Source organism: Anabrus simplex, chromosome 5, assembly GCF_040414725.1.
Source record: "Anabrus simplex isolate iqAnaSimp1 chromosome 5, ASM4041472v1, whole genome shotgun sequence".
NCBI lineage: Eukaryota > Metazoa > Arthropoda > Insecta > Orthoptera > Tettigoniidae > Anabrus > Anabrus simplex.
The window spans coordinates 451,900,328-451,921,470 of NC_090269.1; the positions used below are offsets into that span (position 1 = coordinate 451,900,328).

Sequence of the window (21,143 nt, forward strand, 5' to 3'; positions counted from 1 at the left end):
AGTAAAGAGACTAAGGAGAAGGTGCAGGTTATAAAATGTGGAGGTAGACTTGGTTGTGGAGTAAGGAAAAATTGAATGAATTTATTTCAAAAGTGCATCGAGCACAGAAGTGAGCTAAGGATAACATTAACAGAATGTGTACGTGTTTAGATGTTGTAGTAAGCATGCAAAGGAGAGCCTAGATAGACAACAGATAGGGTATCTGCCATCTGGGCAACTGTCCTAAATGCAGATCAGTGGTGATTGTTTGATCGATTGATTGTAATGCAAGCAAAAGGTAAACGGAATTGTACATAATCTTAAAACATAGTGACAAAGATTCTGACGCTATTCTCAGTGAAATAAAGAACACAATATCAAGATTTGCTGGACATTTTGAACGTAACTGCCTATAGAGCAGTAGCGCATCTGTACATTTTTGCATTCACACTTCAGTTTTCCAGGAGTCGACTGCTGAAAGCCAAAATAACTTAGTCATGTAAAATGTTGGTAGAAATGAATGTAAAACATTGCCGTATGACGTAGAACATGTGATGCTGGATTATTGCCGAGTACTCAAATTCAAAAAGGTCACACTTGTGGCTATACTTAACGGGTAGAATGACATACCTCCATGTCGAAGTGATGAAGTTTAATGCGGGTGAAGGAATAGGTAAAATATAATTCAAATTAAGAAATAAAACAGAATATCAGTTAAAATTGTTTTAATGGCACAAAGTCAATCATAGTAAAATATTGTTATTTTTATCACTCATATGGTAATCTAATATAAGTTTACAATTATTTTGATCATCGAATACATCTCAATGCTTCATACTTCCGGTTCTGGTCTCTTTGTCAAGCCCAACTGAAAATACAAAAATAATGATTTATATTCAACCAGCTTATTCTATAATTACACGAACTACAACTTATTTAAACACAGGCTGATGGCCTAATGAACACCATAAAATATCATCACACAATGGCAACACTTTGTAACATATTACATTTAATTACAGATAAAACATGACAAGAAAGTTGTTAAAACATCCAAGCCAGACTGAATCCTGGTAGAAAGTAGGCTTACACATGTTTATTTACCAACTGAAAGGAACACGGAAGCAGATGGCAAAGTCCTACTTCCACTAAAACACAAGCTATCTAATGAAAGACTTCGTTATTACTTGTGGATGCACTAATGGCATTAACTAACAACAACCACAAAGCACAGGACAAATCCCATATGAAATACATCAAAGATTCACACGAATATCACGAGTATCAGTATCATCCATATTAGTACTCTAAATTATTAGTCATTCACTGTCACATTAGTGATTCATTACTGTGATTATATTCACATCAGAAAATTTATCATCATCATCATAAGTTACTTGTGGCTAATTATCATGATTATTATGATAATTATTTATTAAATTTAGGCACAATAATTCATTATTATTATTATTATTAGCATTATGCTGAGGAATCAGAATAATTTAGACTTACTATTAGCGTTGGTTAGGTACCATCCTGCGATAAGCTGACCTAGTTGTGAACGTGGGTATTTCAGCATAACTCAACTCGGGAATTGTGGAGGTCTGAACCGACATTCCGCAGGCTAGAGAGAACACTACCATAAAGATCAATAACACTACTAGTTACATGGAAATATAGCACAATACACGAGCATGGTGAGTAGTCTCGGATAACTTTCACGAAAACATTCAACAGATAGAAACAACAGACTGAGAACTGTGTATCTCACTGAACAGGCATAAGCCATTCCAAGATCTCCAAACACAGTACAACAAGATTTCCAAAGAAATATTAAAAACTACATATGAAAAAGTCAATTGTCAAAATTCTTCTTCAAAGTAATGTAGTATATTTGACACTAAATTAATCAGGGTCAAAAACATTTCCACCCTAGCCACAGATTAATTTAAATTACTGTCAGTAATGACAACTGATGTACCTGGGGTAAAACCTGCAGCACCTGGACAACATGCAGGGACTTATACCTTACATGGAAGTACTGGTCCTCATCACTGGTACCTATAAACCTCATTAGAGTGCCTGCATTGCTTCACCTCATATGTTACATTATTCATTAATTATCATTACTAACTTCAGCAGGGTTCACTACATCATCGCAGATTCATCTTACTAGCCTCACATCAAGGACTCATTAACATCACTGCATAGTCATATCACTAGCCTCACACCAAGGACACACTAACATCTTTACTAACCTCACACCAAGGACTCACTAACGTCATTATCTTATACAGTTCAGTTTATGATGAGTAGACACCGGATTTGTAAGCCAATGCCGATAAACAAAGCACCAAAAGCGACAAGGAAGAGCATTTGAAGACGAAAGTCGACCAATGGTTGAGTTTAATAATGCATGTATATATATTTGTGATTAGTGCGTACAATTCAAATTTCGTAGATATTGTGCATGATTTCGAATTTTACTAAACATATTATAAAATGTTCTGCAAGCAATTCTCAAAAAGGTTAAGTAATTATTGCGTGAATTGAAACAGTTGAAAGGCCACAGGTATCTATCGAGACACACTTCGAAATCATAGCGGGATCAGTCAAGAAGCTAGAAATACGTAGATTGCGTCTAGGAGAACGTGAAATGTGAACTGATCGGTTTCCGAGGAAACATCGGATAATGAGGATCTAACAGAATGTAGTACTCTCCTGTCACATCCGTAGATGGAGACAGATCATTCGCCACTAAAGGTAGTTTTAACAGACAAACGCCACAGAATTGAAACAGAAAATGGAAAAGATCGTTGTATTTCACAGCAAAGCAAAGCAGAAAATGAGGACACGGATATAATCATGCAAATTATGCATCCGTTATCATATGTTAATAATTCTTGTAATAAAGAGCGTACAAAAACCATATCGCCCTTTTTCCTAATAAATGCACCGATGATGTAAACGTGACTTTTTAACATAAAAACGAGAGCGACTTCCACAGGTTTAAATTGACGTTGTAAATGAAATTTTTTCCTCTTAACAAGCAGACTATCTGATCTGCAGCTGTGGCGTAATACATATCCCAAGCGAAGAATTATAATCCGTACTTCATAAATGTTATTGCTATTAGTTGAAACGGAATGGAATGAAACTTGTATTCACCTGAAACAACTTTAAATGGTAAATAAAAACAATTTTAAAATACAATATATTTACATAGTACGTCCAGTTTTGATACAAGCCACTTAAAGCTCATACAAAGCATAATTTCCATCTCCAAGTCAAACAGGAAGCTAAGTTCTTGAGCCTTCACCGAAATTATGGCTATTTTTATGTACCTTATTTGCTATCGTACCTTGTATGTCTGTAGAGCATTCATCATGAAAGTAGGTTGGTTATTTAAAATTACTTGCGAATTTTCAAATCTTTGAGTCTTACAAACTGCCAGAGATTTTTATTTGATCAGTTCTATGCGTACGAATATCTTTAAACAGCGAGCGGGAACGTCTTGCTCAGGAGTATGGCTACTATCCTGTATGCGCCAGTAGATGTCTGGTTAGATCGCCCTTATGACTAAATGCCTTACCACACGTATTGCAAGAAAACGGTTTGTCGCCTATATGCCTTCTCATATGTTGGATTAGATTTGCTTTATCGCTACTGGCCTTGCCACATATATTGCAACAATATGGCTTCTCGCCTGTATGCATCAGCAAATGTTTGGTGAGAATACTTTTCTGGCTATAGGCCTTGCCACAGATATTGCAACAGTACGGTTCCTCGCCAGTATGACTACGCAAATGTATGGATATACCGTCTTTACGACTAAAGGCCTTGTCACAGACATTGCAGCAGTACGGCTTATCACCTGTATGTGTTCGAATGTGTTTGTTTAAATTGGCGCCATCGGTATACGTCTTGCCACAGATATTGCAACAGTACGGATTCGCGCCAGCATGTGTCCGCAAATGTTGGGTTAGATTTCCTCTCTGACTAAAGTATTTTGCACAGATACTGCATCAGTATGGCTTCGAGCCTACATGTATCGGCAAATGTTGAGTTAGACTGCTTTTATGGCCAAACATCTTGCGACAAACATTGCAGCAATACGGCCTCGCCCCTGCATGTGTCCCTGATTGCTGGGTTAGGTTTCCTTTCTGGCTAAAGGGCTTACTGCAGATATTGCAACAAAATGGCATTTCCCTTGTGTGGGTTCGCTGATGTTTGGTTAAATTAGCTTTAACGCGACAGGTCTTGCAACAGATATTGCACTTCTCTCCTGTATGGAAACGCAAGTGTTCCTTCATACAATCACTACGGCTAAAAGCCTTGCCACAGATATTACAACAATACCGCTTATCGCCTGTATGTGTCTGCAAGTGTTTGGTTAGATCGGCCTTCTCGCTACAGGTCTTGTCACAGATATTGCAACTGTACGGACTCTCTCTCCTGTATGTGTCCGTAGGTGTTTTGTTAGATCGACCTTCTCGCTACAGGTCTGGTCACAGATATTGCACCTGTACGGCCTCTCTCCTGTATGTGTCCGCAGGTGTTTTGTTAGACATGCTGTCTGGCTGAAGGACTTACCACATATATTGCATAAGGAGGGCTTCTCACCTGTATGTGTCCGCATGTGGATGATCAATCCTAACGAACTTCTTAACACTTTCTGGCATGAAGAGCACTGTAATTTCCTCTCACCCGTGTGATCCAGCATGTGCTGTCTCAAGGTGCTTCTCTTTGGAAAACATTTCTGGCAAATTTTGCAAACATGGAGCGCCTGGGCCATGTGGATCATGACGTGCTCAGAGAGGCAGCTTCCGCTACTGAACACTTTACCGCAGTGATCGCAGATGAAGTTACGATCCTCTATGTGTTTTTTGAGATCTCGTCCGCCATCCGGAGGTGAAGGATCTGCGTAGCTGCCCTCTGGGCATGATCTACAGTGAGAAATTTAAACCATGCGACCAACAGTTCAACAATCAACCCCTTTAGAAGTCTCAAACAGCGGAATCCCTACAAAACAGTATACTCACTAATATACCATGAGGAGAGTTCGTTACTAACGACCGTCACATCCCTCAGAGTGAACATCATCTCAAGTAAAATTCAGAATACAGTCGTGAATTTCAAAAGCTGTTGAATGCATCGAGAAAATGCTGCGTCTTTTTTCTCGAAGGTCTAACATAACAATATCATGCGCAATAATCTTCAGACAATTTAGTAATATACGAGCTCATCGACTCGCTCATTTAAAGAATGAACCAGAAGTAGTCTAACCGAAAGGAGAAGTATAAGCTCTTATGTCCAGCAAACATTTATCTACTGAAATCCGTAAGGGACTACGCTCCTAAATAAGGGACGACATGTGCTTTGGAGATTTGACCTTGTTCAACCACACTGTGGTTTATGGCACGTCTGTATTTAATTTTTGTAAAAGCGCTTGTTGTCCTTCGAGAGAATCCCAGTGTTGTACATAAAAATATCGTTCAGAATATTGTTTGGCGACAGTAAGATCTGCTCAACCATGGCAAGACACAAACATTCTATAACACTCTCAGCTGGACCGGGAGACAAGTTGACTATCACTACGCAAAGAAGTACGAGGAGTCAGAACGTGCAGCGGAAGTGAGAGTACTCATTTTCTATGAATCTAATGCTGTATGCCAGAGCAAGAAAATTTATGTACTTGTTAATGAAGGAAGATTTACGAATTGTTGTACGTTATTTTGATTAAAATTATTAGTATTATTAGTAGAATTTTTCTTCATGTCGCATCGACATAGACAGGTCTTATGGCGAAAATGCGTTAGGAAAGGCCTAGGAGTGAGAAGGAATCGGCCGTGACTTTAAATAATGCACAGCCCAAGCATTAGCCTGGATGTGATAATAGGAAACCACGTAGAATCGTCTTCAAGGCCGCCTACAGTGGAGCTCGAACCCACTAACTCGAATGCAAGCTCACAGCTGCGCACACATAACCGCATGAACGACTCGTCCGGTGTTCCGTTTTATTGGCAAGTTGTAATGAGATTTACTGTAAAAGGTATTCGTGCGGAAAGAAAATTGACGTACGTTACCGTTACCCACGCATGTAACATTGGACAATTAGTGACCGATAAAAGAACTACGATATAAGGAAGATAATACAAGGAATGGTGGCTTTGATGAAAGTGAGTTTAAACGATTCAAAAGTTTCCGACCTGAAGTGCGAGCAGCAAGAATGTAATGAGAATATTTTTGGAACCAAGGTCTGTTATGGTCACGATTTCGGGCAGTAATAGAAACAGAAGGTAAGGATATATACAGAGAACTTTTTGAAATAGCAGGTGATGCTAACATACTTGCACCAATGTTGGAAGTTGGCAGAAAGTTCTACAAAGAAAAGCCGAAATTTTTAGTTTATTGGAGATAAAGCTAGCGAAATATTCTCAAAAACAGCTGAAAATATAGATAGGTAGAATCTAAGGTAATTGAAATTGTAGAGCTTAAAAAAAATTTGCTATAGAGGACCGTTTTGCATTACTGAAGAAGAAGTCCATAGGATTGAACAGACCTACCGCTGAATTCAGAACAAAATCCGAGAATGTTGCAGGGACGGTGCGTGAGAAACCAGTATCCTTTGTTTTCGAAACACCATGGTCTACGCATCGAAGGGAATTTGATGCCGCAGCTGCCGCCAATGGGTGGATTAGAGAAGAAAAATGCACTGCCTCGGTTATTGCGCAGCGAGGTGATGCGTTAGATATACTCCAAGCGATTGCAGAGAGTGAGCAAACTGAGTTCAATTCTCTGGCGGCCCGATTAGAGATCAGGTACCCTCAACATATTTACCAGTTAACTTCGTAGCAGACACGAGACGCGTGGCTAGACACTACAAGATTGTGAGGCAGATATCGCGCGTCTCTTGTATGGCTTGTACTTCAGCTACAAACGATTACATAGAACAGCTATATGCAGAGTCACGTGTGATGGGTATATCCGGCGCTGAATTCCAACGAGCCCTTCGTCTGGCGCAATTAAAGAGGTTAGATGATGCGCTGGCTCGTGCATTATAATCTGAAGCTGCTACACCGACCTCTACATCCAATGAGGGTGGCCAACCTCGAAATCGGGAGATTCAATTTGTAGTTGTGATGGGCTTGGACAGGTCAGTAACCGCTGCCATAATGTCTCAAATTTCCGGGAGTGTCCATGGAAAGGTGGTACATATCATTTCACTCGTGCGTCAGTTAGATAATATTTCTCTCGACGGATAAGTGAACGGTTTGCCCCGTACTTTGCTTCTGGACACCGGGGCCCCACCAATGTTGTCAAGGACAACTGAAACCTAAGAAAAGTTTACTGAAAAGCACAACCGAAGACCCAGTGAACACGTACGGCGGGAAATAATCCAACATCGGCCTGAGGAGCAAGTTGATAGAACATCGGGTAATACTGGATGATATCAAAGCAAATGTTATTCTTGGAACGGATGTAATGATTAAATCTGAGCTCACTTTGGATCTGAAACCAGGATGTTCGAAATTCGCAAACAAAGAAGTCATTCGTCATGGATGAAGCAGTCCAACCATTCAAATAGTTTTATGTACAGACGAGGTACTCCATCCCAGAAGCGATAATGTGTTCGTTGTTCAAATGGATAACATAGACCGAGAAGTGACGGGAATTGTGGAGCCCGTTGCGGAAGAGGAGGTCTGCCCAGGAGTACTGGGGGGAACAGGTGTTGTAATTGTTAAGGGGCCTACTCCAATCAGAATTATGAACGTAAATGATGTTTCCAGGATCATGGAACAGAGGCACTCAGGTTACATGTAGTAATCGGGTATAATCCATTGTTCGTGGGGAGACCAAGAAAGATACCGAGAAAGTCCATCACCTTTCAAAATTAACTGGGACCTCGGACATATTAAGTTGACGCAGGATCAAAGTGCCAAATTCGAGGAAATGTTGTCCAAATATCAAGATGTCTTCGAAATCGAGAACTGTCCGTACGGCAGGAGGAGTGTCGTGAGATATAAAATGAACACCTGAAATATACAACCGAATAGACCGTCGACGACGCGCGCCACTATCAACAAGAGAGGAGGCTGAGATAAGTTTTGTGACATTATTAGCAGGATGTCACTGAACCGTCTAATAGTCCCTGGACCTCACCGGTGGTTTTAGTGAAGAAAAGGGACGGATCGACGAGATTTTATGTGGATTAGCGATAGCTGAACACCTAGACGGTGAGATACATCCATTACCCATGATAGATGACATTCTACACATATTTTTCTGATCTCAGGTGTTCTCCACTCTGGATTTGAAAAGTGGATATTGGCAAGAAGAAATGGAGGCCTATGGGACTTTGGCAGTTCACGGTTATGAAATTTGGAGTGTGCAATGCACCAGCTACGTTTGGAAGACTGACGGAAACAATACTCCGAAGTCTGACGTAGAAAACCTGCCTCGTTAACTTCGATGACGTCCTAGTAATATGTAAGATTTTCGATGATCACCTAGCGAACAAGGAGGAAGCCTTTAAGCGACTGCAGGGAGCCAACCTGAAGCTGAATACAAGAAAATTCCAGCTCTTCCGAAAAAAGTTATGTTATTTGGGACATGCCGTTTCCAAAAATGGTGTAGCCGCAGATCCAGGAATATAGTGCAGTAAAAGAATGGCCTGTGAGCAGAGATGTACATGAAATCCAGAGTTACTTAGGACTATGCTCCTACTACCGATGTTGCGTGATGGATTTGCCGTCAAAGCTAAACAGATGAACAGGACGACTGGAAGACACATTTCTAAAGTTGTGGCCGACAACCTACGTGACAGCGATGAACATGTGCCATTATTTTCAATGGCATGTCGATCTTCGGTCCGTCAGGCGACAGGACAGACTCAGGCCTGTGTTCTTTTCGGCGAGGAGCTGCGTTTTCCCTGCGATGTGAAGTTCGGCAGTAGACCCAGCGAGCACCAGATGACTACGTGAGGTGTTGGAGAGAAGGATGGGTCAGATCCCCGCCCTCGATCGAAGAAACACGAAAGTTGCTAGTGGTCGAATGAAACATGATTACGAAGAGCGGAGTGAAGAAGGCTGATCCGAAGCCTAGGATTTGGTGTGGCTCTTTAATCCACGGAGGCGGGGAGGTCTGCCAATTAAACCCCAGCGTTCGGTGGAGCAAATTTCTTGACTAACGGGTAATCGAAGAATGGTTGCGACCTGATCAGGGACGGAACTGTCTTAAGGAGGGGGCAGTCGTCAAGGAGTAGTAATAACTCTGTCAGCTGGGCTAGGAGACAAGTGACGAACGCTAAGCGAAAAAGAATGCGCAGCGGAAGTGAGAATAACCCTCGTGAATGCCATGCTGTATGCCGGGCCAAGGAAATTTATGTACTCGTGAATGAAAGAGAATTTGGAGTTCTATGTTATTTTGATTAAAATTATTAGGAACAGCGTGTATGTGTGTGTACAGTTCACTTTGTAGTTTGGTAATAAGATTTATGAGATATGGTGCCATAGAGATTCATACGGAAAGGAATGTGACGTACGTTACCGGTTTCCATGAATGTAACAATAAGTATTGTTCATTGTTATCATAACAGTGTAGCATTCTATTATGTCACAATTTGGTCATATCTAGTTACATAGCTTACATGTGCAATCAAACAGAGTCGCTTTATATGTAGAACAGTAGGATTATACATAGAAGTTCATACTCACTACCATGTATTACATCATCCCGTCTTAATAGCTTTATTCAACAGAGGCCGTATGCAACATGGAAACCACTCATGTTCTTCCCTGCCTCCCCAGAAAGTCTATTCTTCTTATTAAATGCTCTCGACTGCACCTTATACCCTCTCTTATTAAACTTCCCAAGTATGTGAAAGCATCCCCTGTTCTATTATTTCCTACCCTAACTTAATTGTAGTATACACTTTTTTGTGCTTTTCACCATACCTTTTGTCATTTTCTTATTAATTCTCATTCCAAATTCTTCACAGACAGCATTTAGATCTGTTAGCATCGCCATCTTAGCTCATTCTCTCTCGGCCAGTAGGACCATACCATTAGCAAGTCGAATACATTGTATTCTGCTACCACCAGATTTCTCTCTTTTCCATTCATACATTTCTGGATAATCTCTCCAAATAGACGTTACAGAGTATGCGGAGAGACAACAGCCTTGTCTTACTCCCCTTCCAATTGTGGTTTCCTCTGTCATCTCATTCACTATTTGCACCCTTATCTTCTGCTGAAGATACACATTCTTAATCAGCCTTCTCTCCTTCCAGTCGACTTCGTTCCTGCTTAGAACGCCCATTTAAGTTTTCCACTGTACTCTATCAAAAGCTTTTTCCAGATCAATGAATATTGAATATATTTCTCTTCCTCTTTCAATGTATCTCCCATCTAATGTTCTTAATATTACAATTACAACTCTTGTTTCATTACCTCTCATGAAGCCATACTGTTCCTCAGAGATATAGTTGTCTAGCCTTCGATGAAGTCATCTGCTCAATACCCTCAGTAATACTGTGGCTGCATGTGTGATCAGACTGATGGTTCTAAAACCTTCGCATTTCTTTGAATTCTTTTCTTTTTCAGTCAGTACCATTACTACTGAAAGAAAATCATCTGGCCATTCGCTGCTTTCATGTATTTTGTTACAGATACATGATAGCTCTTTAACTGGTTTATTTCTAAGACTCTACCGGTAATCCATCAATCCCACTTGCTTTGCGATTCTTCATTTTTTCAGAGCTTTTTCTACCTCCCCATCCAAAATGCTGTATCATTTTTCATCTTCTATTACCCGTGTCTCATCTTCTGTTTCTATATCATTTGTTCTTTGATCATACTCATATAGGCATTCTACATATTCCTTCCATCTTTCCCTTAATTCTACATGTTCATACAACAATGTGACATTTTTTCTTTCTATTTCCATACTGGTCCTGCTTTTCCTCCCTGATGATATCTTGAAGAAGCTGTAAGACAACAAGCAGATGACGGCCCTTTCCCTAGCCTTGACGCTTTCATTTCACCTCCAGATAATGCTGCCCAAGACGTTACCATGGCGACAAAGAATATGGCTTAGGTTGTAGTGTTTTATTAAAAATTAATCAAGACCCATTCAAAGGGTACTTTGGTGTACTATGCTCATTAAGTTGTGGCGACCACTCTTCAATAAGAGATTTTCTGAATTTACACATGTTCCAGTCTATTTATATCCTAACCAAACTTGCCCTGTCAGCGGGTAGAAATTGTGAGCCAAATTTGAACTGATTCTGACTTCATTCGTCAATCAAATGAGAACTCTGGCTAAGAAGACAGACGAGACAAATAAGGCTGTAGCAGAAAATGCACAAAATAAAATAAGGCAAGCACTAGACTTCACCGAGAACATGGATGACCTCTTACCGGACTGGGAAAACAATTTAGGTCTAATTAATAGTGATAGTCCCAGTCTTGCAAAGGAGTGCTTGATTAAATATCTAAGAGAATATATAATATGCAATGTATCCAAGTTCACAAAATGTCATAAATGTGTCAGCCTGCTTCACGGTAAGCCTTCAGGAGAAATACTTGCCGCAGCCCTCAAATTTATTAGGGACTACAGAAATAAATACAGTACTGACAGCACTTTCCTTACCCATCCTTCAAGGGCAGTTAGTAATGTGTTCGTGCAAGTTGAAAGTGTAGTGAAACAAGAACTCTCCTGTGTAAATAATATTCTACGAGTGTTCGGACAGTTTGCACAGTGTCACTATTAATTCGAAAAAAATTAGGATGTTGCGATCACCACGTTGGGGATATTATCCCTAAATTTGTGTTATATGAAGTGTCCATTTTATTTTGTAACAAAACAGATGAAAAAGGAGCTGATATATTCTAAGACCACAAAGTCTACCCGGAAGCTAAACTATCTGACAACTGACTTCCGAAACGGTAAGCAAAAGCATAATATTTTGCATGCAATAATTGTCTTTTATTCGTATGCCGACTTGTAAGCTCAAGCTTACTTACTGCTGGAAGAGCGGCCTAGCGGATGAACCGATGAACTAGGGGAGAGATCACGCTTCGCTATGCTACAGCTAAAAGGGGCCTGAAAATTAAAGCTCAAACCAAAATTCGAGACAACATGACATTGAAAGACACCGCAGTGGACACTGCTGCTATCTAAAGGAAGGAAAGAAGTTCCTTTTATTTCGAAAAATCAAAGGACCAAGTGATTATCCTTTAGTGTATACCTGCCAACTTTCAAATACAGAAATCAAGAAGATCCTAAACTGGAAATGTTTTAACAACACGCCCATGCGTCGCAAAGTATTGAGACATAGTGAAAAAGGACGGCAAGGGGGAGACTACAAATAATACTAATACAGTATAAATACATGTTATGATCAGCCCTGAAATTAAATACTTACACAAAGTTACATCTTGATGAGTGCTCGTCTGTTTTCACTTAACACTAGGAACAGAACACAGTACACAAGCAGTGTTTTCTGCATTTTAAACTTGCGGGTCACAATACGAATCTCGCCTCCAAAATTAGACTAAACATGTACACTTATATGGTTCGTGGTGTGGGTTACTGCAGCCACGTCCTAGTTCGTGAACCATGGGCAATGGCTGAGTGGCCTAGTAAGTGATCCTGAGAGTCGACATCTCACAACATTAGTTAAGGTCAAGAGTGTTAGCACGACCAGGGATAAATAAGCAAAAAAAGGAAATACTTACAGTTATCCCAACCAAAAGGCCGTCGCTGATTGAGGAAGCACTGGACACAAGAGGCCAAGCGAATCAACTTAAAATAAGCTTAACTAATTGACTGAAATAATAATTCCTTGATCCATTTAAGAAAACTTTAATAATACCCAAACATTTATAATTTACCGACCTCAAAATTAATTTTTCTTTTTTTTAAAGATTCAATAATACGGTAAACACTGAATTCTATTCTGATCAATTAAAAGAATAACCCAGTAGAAAGTAAAATCCTTACATCAATGATTATTGAATGAAACAGAAGACCTCTTTAGAATAATAAATGAACGAGGTTCAATTGGATATTAAATAATTAAATCCACCATTACAGAATGGATAATGAAAACCTATCTAATAGACTATCTCGGTTTTCGAAGGTTGCGTGAAAACAGTAAGGACCAACCAAACACACTATATTACAAATCGAAGAAATAATTCACGAACCTGCAATAAAATACATAAGTAGGATTAAATAATCCAAAATTCCCCAGAGACGATAACTAAAATCGAAGGAGTAAGTCAAAAACAGCAGAAATGATCCAATGCACGCAACTATTCCCAATACAGAAGAACGTCAAGACCACAATAATAAGCAGACACTCAAATGTCAGATTCAACACAGCAACGCCCCCATTGCGTTTGCATTCTATTACACAGCTGTGTTACACAGGACAACCGCCATGATTAAAATGAGAACACGATGTACCGAGTAAGTCATTAGATCAGCTTTCATTTAAAGCACAAGTTTTCTTTTAAACAGCCCGAAATGGTTTGAAAATATTTTTAATAATAAATATTTGATTATGTTTTAAAACAAGAAAAGAAATAAAACCAGGCTTTTAAGGTTATACAATTAATTCGTACACCATCTTGTCGGAGCTCCTTGAACATAATTATTCGTTTCGTGCACGAAACCTAATATAACTGAATGCAGAAGCAAAAATTAACATATAATTATCATCTTAAATTAAATTGAAACCTCAAATATTTTCACATTACAAGTTAACGACAATGACCTGTTTTCGACTCTAAATTTTTTTTAACCCACAAATAATCCGAACATCACCTTTAGAAATTCTCACATATCGTAGACTTAAGTGCTCAGCGTCTTAGCACCATAAAAACAGGATTAGTTCCTCAGTTAAAACAGTCATGACATCCAATGAAGCTACTTACGAGGTCGGTGTTTACGAGAAATTAAATCGTTTTCAAAAAACAAACCACATCTTTGGCACTTATGCCAGATGGAGAATCCATCACCCGGGATCAAATATCCACACCATCTTCCCTTCTTGTAAGATAATTTGTATCTTTAAGGCACAACCAGCAGAGATTAGCTCAACGCGTCTTCCAGTTTAAAAAGGCAAGAAGTAGAACAACTGCACACGCTGATTGTTAGAGCACGGTTCACGGCCAAGCAAGCTTATCTTCTTGGCGCCCAGATAGCAGCACCAACTACTCACTTCGAATTGTTAGTACTAAATCCACCACTAGATGGCTCACCATCAGCAATTTAATGAAAAGCCCATACAGTTACGATATTCAACACTCGGAGATGCAGACAAATGATGTGAAGGCATGAATGTAATAGAGACAACATAGTACCATGACGAGTAGTTATCCAAACTCCATTACAGCCTCCCCCCCGAAACCATCAACCTGGGGTGGCGTATAACAAGCAGTCATAGTTGGAAACCATCTGTTGTCTCAAGAATATGTGTAATAAAGGTTCCATCTTCGATAATTTAACATAAACACCTCTCAATGTGAACAGAGATATACTTGGGTGATATATAACAGTGATCAGACCACTCGCAGTTGTTTGGTGTTCAATTAAGTCCATGTTTTCACGCGCAATATCATCAGCACGCCAATTTTCCTTGAAATGTTCAGATAATACTAAGATTACTAAGGTAATCGGAGTTTGCTTAATCACAATAAATTTTCAGACACATAACCTACACAAGAAAACAGGTCTTACAATGTTTAAAACATAGCATAATTCTCATTCGAACATAATTCAAGGCTTCAATTATAGGGAATGACAAGACTTCAAGAGTGATAACCATATTACCACATAAATACCCCAAAAGGAAAACACAAGAAGAAGAAAAAGAAGAAGAAGAAAAGGACCAAAATAAATAGGAAAACATAAGCCTCTACAAGAAGTAAGTCAGTGCAACAAACATTAGATAATTCTTTAAGTAACTTATCACACTAATCACTTTATCATCAGTTTCCTCCAATGCGATCAGAATACCACAGCAAAAGCCGAAACCTGAATATCAGATCATTCACGATAATTATCACATCAAGTCTAAGTGTAGCAAATAAATCAATATATCAATTAAGCTAAAATTTTAACAGACATACCTGTGAAATCAAAACCCCCCAATCAATAGATGATAACCTTTTTTAAAACATCTCAAATCATTTCTTGGCTTAAAATAATATTCCATTCACACAGCTTCAACTTCCATAGGCCTACTACACATATACTCATTCCAAGCAGAAGGTGAAAACAAGAAACAATAATAAATAGAAGGATACTGAATAACACGTTTAGAACAGGAAACCAAGCAAGAGTAGAAGATATGAATGTTTAGAGCCAAGGTAAAAGGTTAATTACAGTTGGAGACATATGTATAATTCAGATGTAGGGTACGCGTAAGGTGGGTCATCAACAACCGAACTATCAGTAATTACCAGGCAATCAACACACAATATCAACACTTACACCGGGATAGAAAATGATCAGGAGAAACACGGGAGACAACACTATTCTGAAATCACATACTCCTTCTACAAGCCCCCATATGCAGGTAGAGGATCGATGACTGCAATACCGACTGTACGAGGAGAATAATCCCATACTCATTCTTCTTCATGACAGAACGATAACTTACAATACCAACGACATCATTCAGATGAAACTCCCATAATAAAATGCCTTAGCGAGGCATGTTAATTAAAATGAACGTTTAAGTCTACAAGCATAAGCGAGATGACCACAGGTGAACAAGATATGGCAGAGAATATAAGAAGTTGAACCACAAGTCAGGTGACAGACCCGAAATAACCACATAGTTAAGAATTTTTCCCAAATGAGTTGTAGATACATAAAATGAGTTTTCACCAAATCCACCTTGACACCAAGAGTAAAAAAAATAAAAAGGCAATGTACAACCTCCTCAAGGTGTCCATACTACAACAACCCACCTAATAAGTAACTCAAATAACAACAATACATCACCACTCAAATGACCACCAGTGCCGATGTGTCAGCCACGAAGGTAAAGGACATACAAATCCTCGACAGCATCTCACAAATCACAGAGTGCCCACCCAATATCATTACAACAACCACAATAACACCATCATGACTTCAGAGGAACACAGTCACCTCTCAACGAAACCATAATGCCACCCCAACATAATTCCCAAAATCAAACCCATAATTCAAAACTTCACCGATACACAAGGATCAGAAACCATACCATAAGGTCAAAAGAAGGTACCCTCCTTTGGTCATGAATCCTTTAACTATCTCAACATCACTTCACCATAACGGACGGAAGAAGTAAAACTCTAAGTACATTACATGAATCTACAACTCTAATTAAACAATATACATATAAACAAGTCGCAATTTCCCCCGAAACACCTTAGGAAATGATGATAACAGCGATGAATAGGCAGGGTACCAGATCACCTTACAACGAGAAGTCCACACAGATATACAATACTTCAACAGGATGAAATCACTTTCCTTATACTTCCCCTGTTCAAGATGGCATAAACACCTAAACAGTAGACTATACCACAATTTCAAAACACTAGAACATAATTGACAGACCAGAACATAAAATAATTTTTCAACTAACACAGGTTCAACTTTCCTCCACAACTACATCACCTAGTTGAATAAGAAGAAGGACAAGCAATTAATCCATAATTAATAATTATGTTTCAAGTAACCTAGAACTAGATATCAAACAAGTAAAATCCAAGATAGACATGGTAAACAATTCATAGCGAGGCAAAATAGGCACGATGAGTTGAAGACCACTAGTACTATTAGATGAAGAGAGCTCAATAAGTTTGTCATCACAACAGATCAACAATAAATGCCAAGGTATGAAACATGACATCAAACAGGATAGAATTAGGGATATGAGAAACTCAGGAGGGAACACAATCTGGAATCAGGTAACCAGCCTACTTCACAGAATCACACATTCAATTCATCCCACCATGGAACATCCAACCAATTTAAAAAAAGGCAAATTAAATCCTTCGATTAGAAGAACCAACAGGGAAATAACGAGCAAGGACCCATACTACATATACCACAGTTGTCCTTTGCAGAACCTCGGCGTTACCCGGTCTATAAATAGGTGATGTCAAGATCACACTGTCGCTCCACAGCAAAACAGGTACCTCCCCCAATATTCCCCAGGGGACGAGGTAAATAAAATATAAGTAGCGGAATAGAAGTCGAGTCGATGGAAATGCCCAAGAGTCCTTGAAGAAAACAGTTACACCGCAAATGGCCCCCATAAACCATCATTAGTAGGATTCCAGTACCGGCTAGAGGATTCGTTATTTAGTCCCATACTTAAGTATCAAATCCAATAACACGGCAAGATGACAACAACCATGTCAAGAGACATAATAATAACCACTGAGAGAAAATGCCATTGAGTGGCAGGTAAACATAAAATGGGCTTTACAGAAAAGGTTAAACACAAGAGGACGTGGGATCAACAGGCAATGAATGAAAAGAGGAAGGAAGGAACCAGATCACATGAATCAGATACATAATTACCACGAGGGTGCACAATAACAACAATGCAAGGGACAGTCAGGCATGAGAAACATCAATCACCAAATAAGATTTACCCAGGATGAAAACAAACAGAAATTAAGAAAGGCCAGGTAGATTAATCAATACTCAACCAAGGAGATCACGATTAGAGAAACTTGAAGTGGCCCAGACACCTGATGAATACCTCACAACCAAGGTAAGAGGGCTTCGACACACCAGAATAGCAGAACACATGCCAGCAATAATTAAGACAGGGAAAACCAGTAAAAACACTACGGTTTAGGTACGAGACCAACAAGTCATCCCAATCAGATATTGATCCACATGATGGTAACTGCCCAATAAACAGTTGACATAAGGAGTAAACCAAATCATTAACCAGGTTAGTAACGATAGAGTCATACAAGGTAGATGGCATTCATATCCAATTCCACACGAGGGCGAAAACATATCACTAATTGATTGTGACATAACCCAGACCTAATCACACAAGAGTGGGTGCATATAACGGCACACATCAAGCTCATTAGAAGTGGGTATAAAAAACCAAATTTAAGAAATAACAATAATAAGTCAGATAAGGTTAATTAATTTCAAAACAAGAACACACCAAAGCATAAAACCACATCACTGATTAAATAAATTTTCAAGAAAACATGATGTGCACACCCGATCATCAAATATCAACAATCAAGGTACAGTTACCGACATGAAAATAACAGTGGTTAGTAAAATATAATAAGGCCATAAGCATGCCATTTCTTGGAAACAGAAGAAAGAACAATATGAGTGGAAACATTGTTAGAGCGCAATCAAACACAGGGAGGGGGATACCTAATGTGCCGGGACTCATCTCCATGTTTTACATCCTCGGCATATGTACAGGCTTCCTCAAGTTCAGCAAAATTACTTGGGCACTTAGTCAAAGATAAAAAGGACCGATATTGAGGAGTAATGCCTTTGATTATACAAGCTACCATCTCTTCTTCCTGTACCACGATTTTAAAAACCTCGCAATAAAATTTCAAATCCAAGACATAGGCCAATAGATTTTCATGCAAGAACTGCGTCCTATAACAATGTTTCGGAACCAGACTTTGTAACGCAAGGGACGGAATAAACCTTGCCAAGATTAACTCGTGAAATTCATTTACACTTAAATTACTGCAAATAGCCTTAGAAATTTCTCTTTTAAGTACACCTTGACAGTTGGGAAATAACACTCTAAAAATCCCCAGAGCATCCATGCAATACACATTAGCCGACTCAGATAATTCTACTAGAAACCGCAGGAATCTGATGGTTTCGTCAATGGAATCTACAGAAAAGGTCATTATATTTTTGAAAAGATCCTTAATAGAATTAGGAGCCGAACATGACCTAATCAACAAATTCTCAACCGCAGGACTAAGTCCGCAGCAATGAGATGAGGACGGATTAGTGACGGTCTGAGGAGTAATTAACTCATTAGTGGCACCAAGGTTGTTACCTTCATTAGTTTCAATCTCATCACTTAATGATAACTGACCAACCTTCTTCATGTTAATCATAAAATCGAGTTCAACCGAAACATTAATTACTGAAGTCAACAACGAAGTGCATTGAGGCATCAATTCACCTTCAGGTCCAAGAGAAATCAAATCTTGCACCCTGTTAATAAAGTGATTGGTACGAGCTTTTAATCTTCTCAATTGATAATCTGATGGACTACACTCTTTTAACTGTTTTATAAACACTAATAATTCGTTAATAGAACTGGACATTGCATGCACTGACTTACCCAAGTCGATGCTCATGTTACCTGGATCTACAGGGGAATCAAGGGAGGCCAGAAGCAAGGTAACATCGCCTTCCATAGAACCAGTGGACATCAAACCCCGAATATCGAGCTCGTACAATAGCTCACCCTTCCTCAACATTCTTGGCAAAAACACAGCACGTGCACTCATATTGATATGAAACAGAAAACACCAAGGTTAGCACTCAATATAAGCCTGTCTTTCCCTTCACAAGTTTAATTAACTAGTCTCAATTGACTTATTATTTCAGCCAAGGTGATATCAATGGCCTGACGAAATAGCCAACAGTCACAAGAAACAAGAAAGAAAAATATGCTTTCATAAGATATCAGAACGTAGCTGTACAGAAAACCACGCAATCTGATACCAAACACAAATAATGAGAATAACAGAACGTAGTTGCTATGGCAACCACGCTCTGCGCTACCAAACACACTCTCACAACATAAGGTAAGGTCAAGAGTGTTAGCACGACCACGGATAAATAAGCAAAAAAGGAAATACTTACAGTTATCCCAACCAAAAGGCCGTCGCTGATTGAGGAAGCACTGGACACAAGAGGCCAAGCGAATCAACTTAAAATAAGCTTAACTAATTGACTGAAATAATAATTCCTTGATCCATTTAAGAAAACTTTAATAATACCCAAACATTTATAATTTACCGACCTCAAAATTAATTTTTCTTTTTTTTAAAGATTCAATAATACGGTAAACACTGAATTCTATTCTGATCAATTAAAAGAATAACCCAGTAGAAAGTAAAATCCTTACATCAATGATTATTGAATGAAACAGAAGACCTCTTTAGAATAATAAATGAACGAGGTTCAATTGGATATTAAATAATTAAATCCACCATTACAGAATGGATAATGAAAACCTATCTAATAGACTATCTCGGTTTTCGAAGGTTGCGTGAAAACAGTAAGGACCAACCAAACACACTATATCACAAATCGAAGAAATAATTCACGAACCTGCAATAAAATACATAAGTAGGATTAAATAATCCAAAATTCCCCAGAGACGATAACTAAAATCGAAGGAGTAAGTCAAAAACAGCAGAAATGATCCAATGCACGCAACTATTCCCAATACAGAAGAACGTCAAGACCACAATAATAAGCAGACACTCAAATGTCAGATTCAACACAGCAACGCCCCCATTGCGTTTGCATTCTATTACACAGCTGTGTTACACAGGACAACCGCCATGATTAAAATGAGAACACGATGTACCGAGTAAGTCATTAGATCAGCTTTCATTTAAAGCACAAGTTTTCTTTTAAACAGCCCGAAATGGTTTGAAAATATTTTTAATAATAAATATTTGATTATGTTTTAAAACAAGAAAAGAAATAAAACCAGGCTTTTAAGGTTATACAATTAATTCGTACACCATCTTGTCGGAGCTCCTTGAACATAATTATTCGTTTCGTGCACGAAACCTAATATAACTGAATGCAGAAGCAAAAATTAACATATAATTATCATCTTAAATTAAATTGAAACCTCAAATATTTTCACATTACAAGTTAACGACAATGACCTGTTTTCGACTCTAAATTTTTTTTAACCCACAAATAATCCGAACATCACCTTTAGAAATTCTCACATATCGTAGACTTAAGTGCTCAGCGTCTTAGCACCATAAAAACAGGATTAGTTCCTCAGTTAAAACAGTCATGACATCCAATGAAGCTACTTACGAGGTCGGTGTTTACGAGAAATTAAATCGTTTTCAAAAAACAAACCACATCTTCGCCAC

General features: G+C 38.8%; 1 protein-coding gene across 1 annotated transcript in view; it reads right to left on the bottom strand.

Moving 5' to 3' along the window:
- Window positions 1–709: 709 nt before the first annotated feature.
- Window positions 710–21,143, bottom strand: part of LOC136875107 (zinc finger protein ZFP2) — a 215,706-nt gene continuing 195,272 nt past the window's right edge. The window contains exon 6 of the transcript XR_011018341.1: window positions 710–847. The gene's annotated coding sequence lies outside the window, so the exon portion shown is untranslated. The remainder of the gene's footprint in view (window positions 848–21,143) is intronic.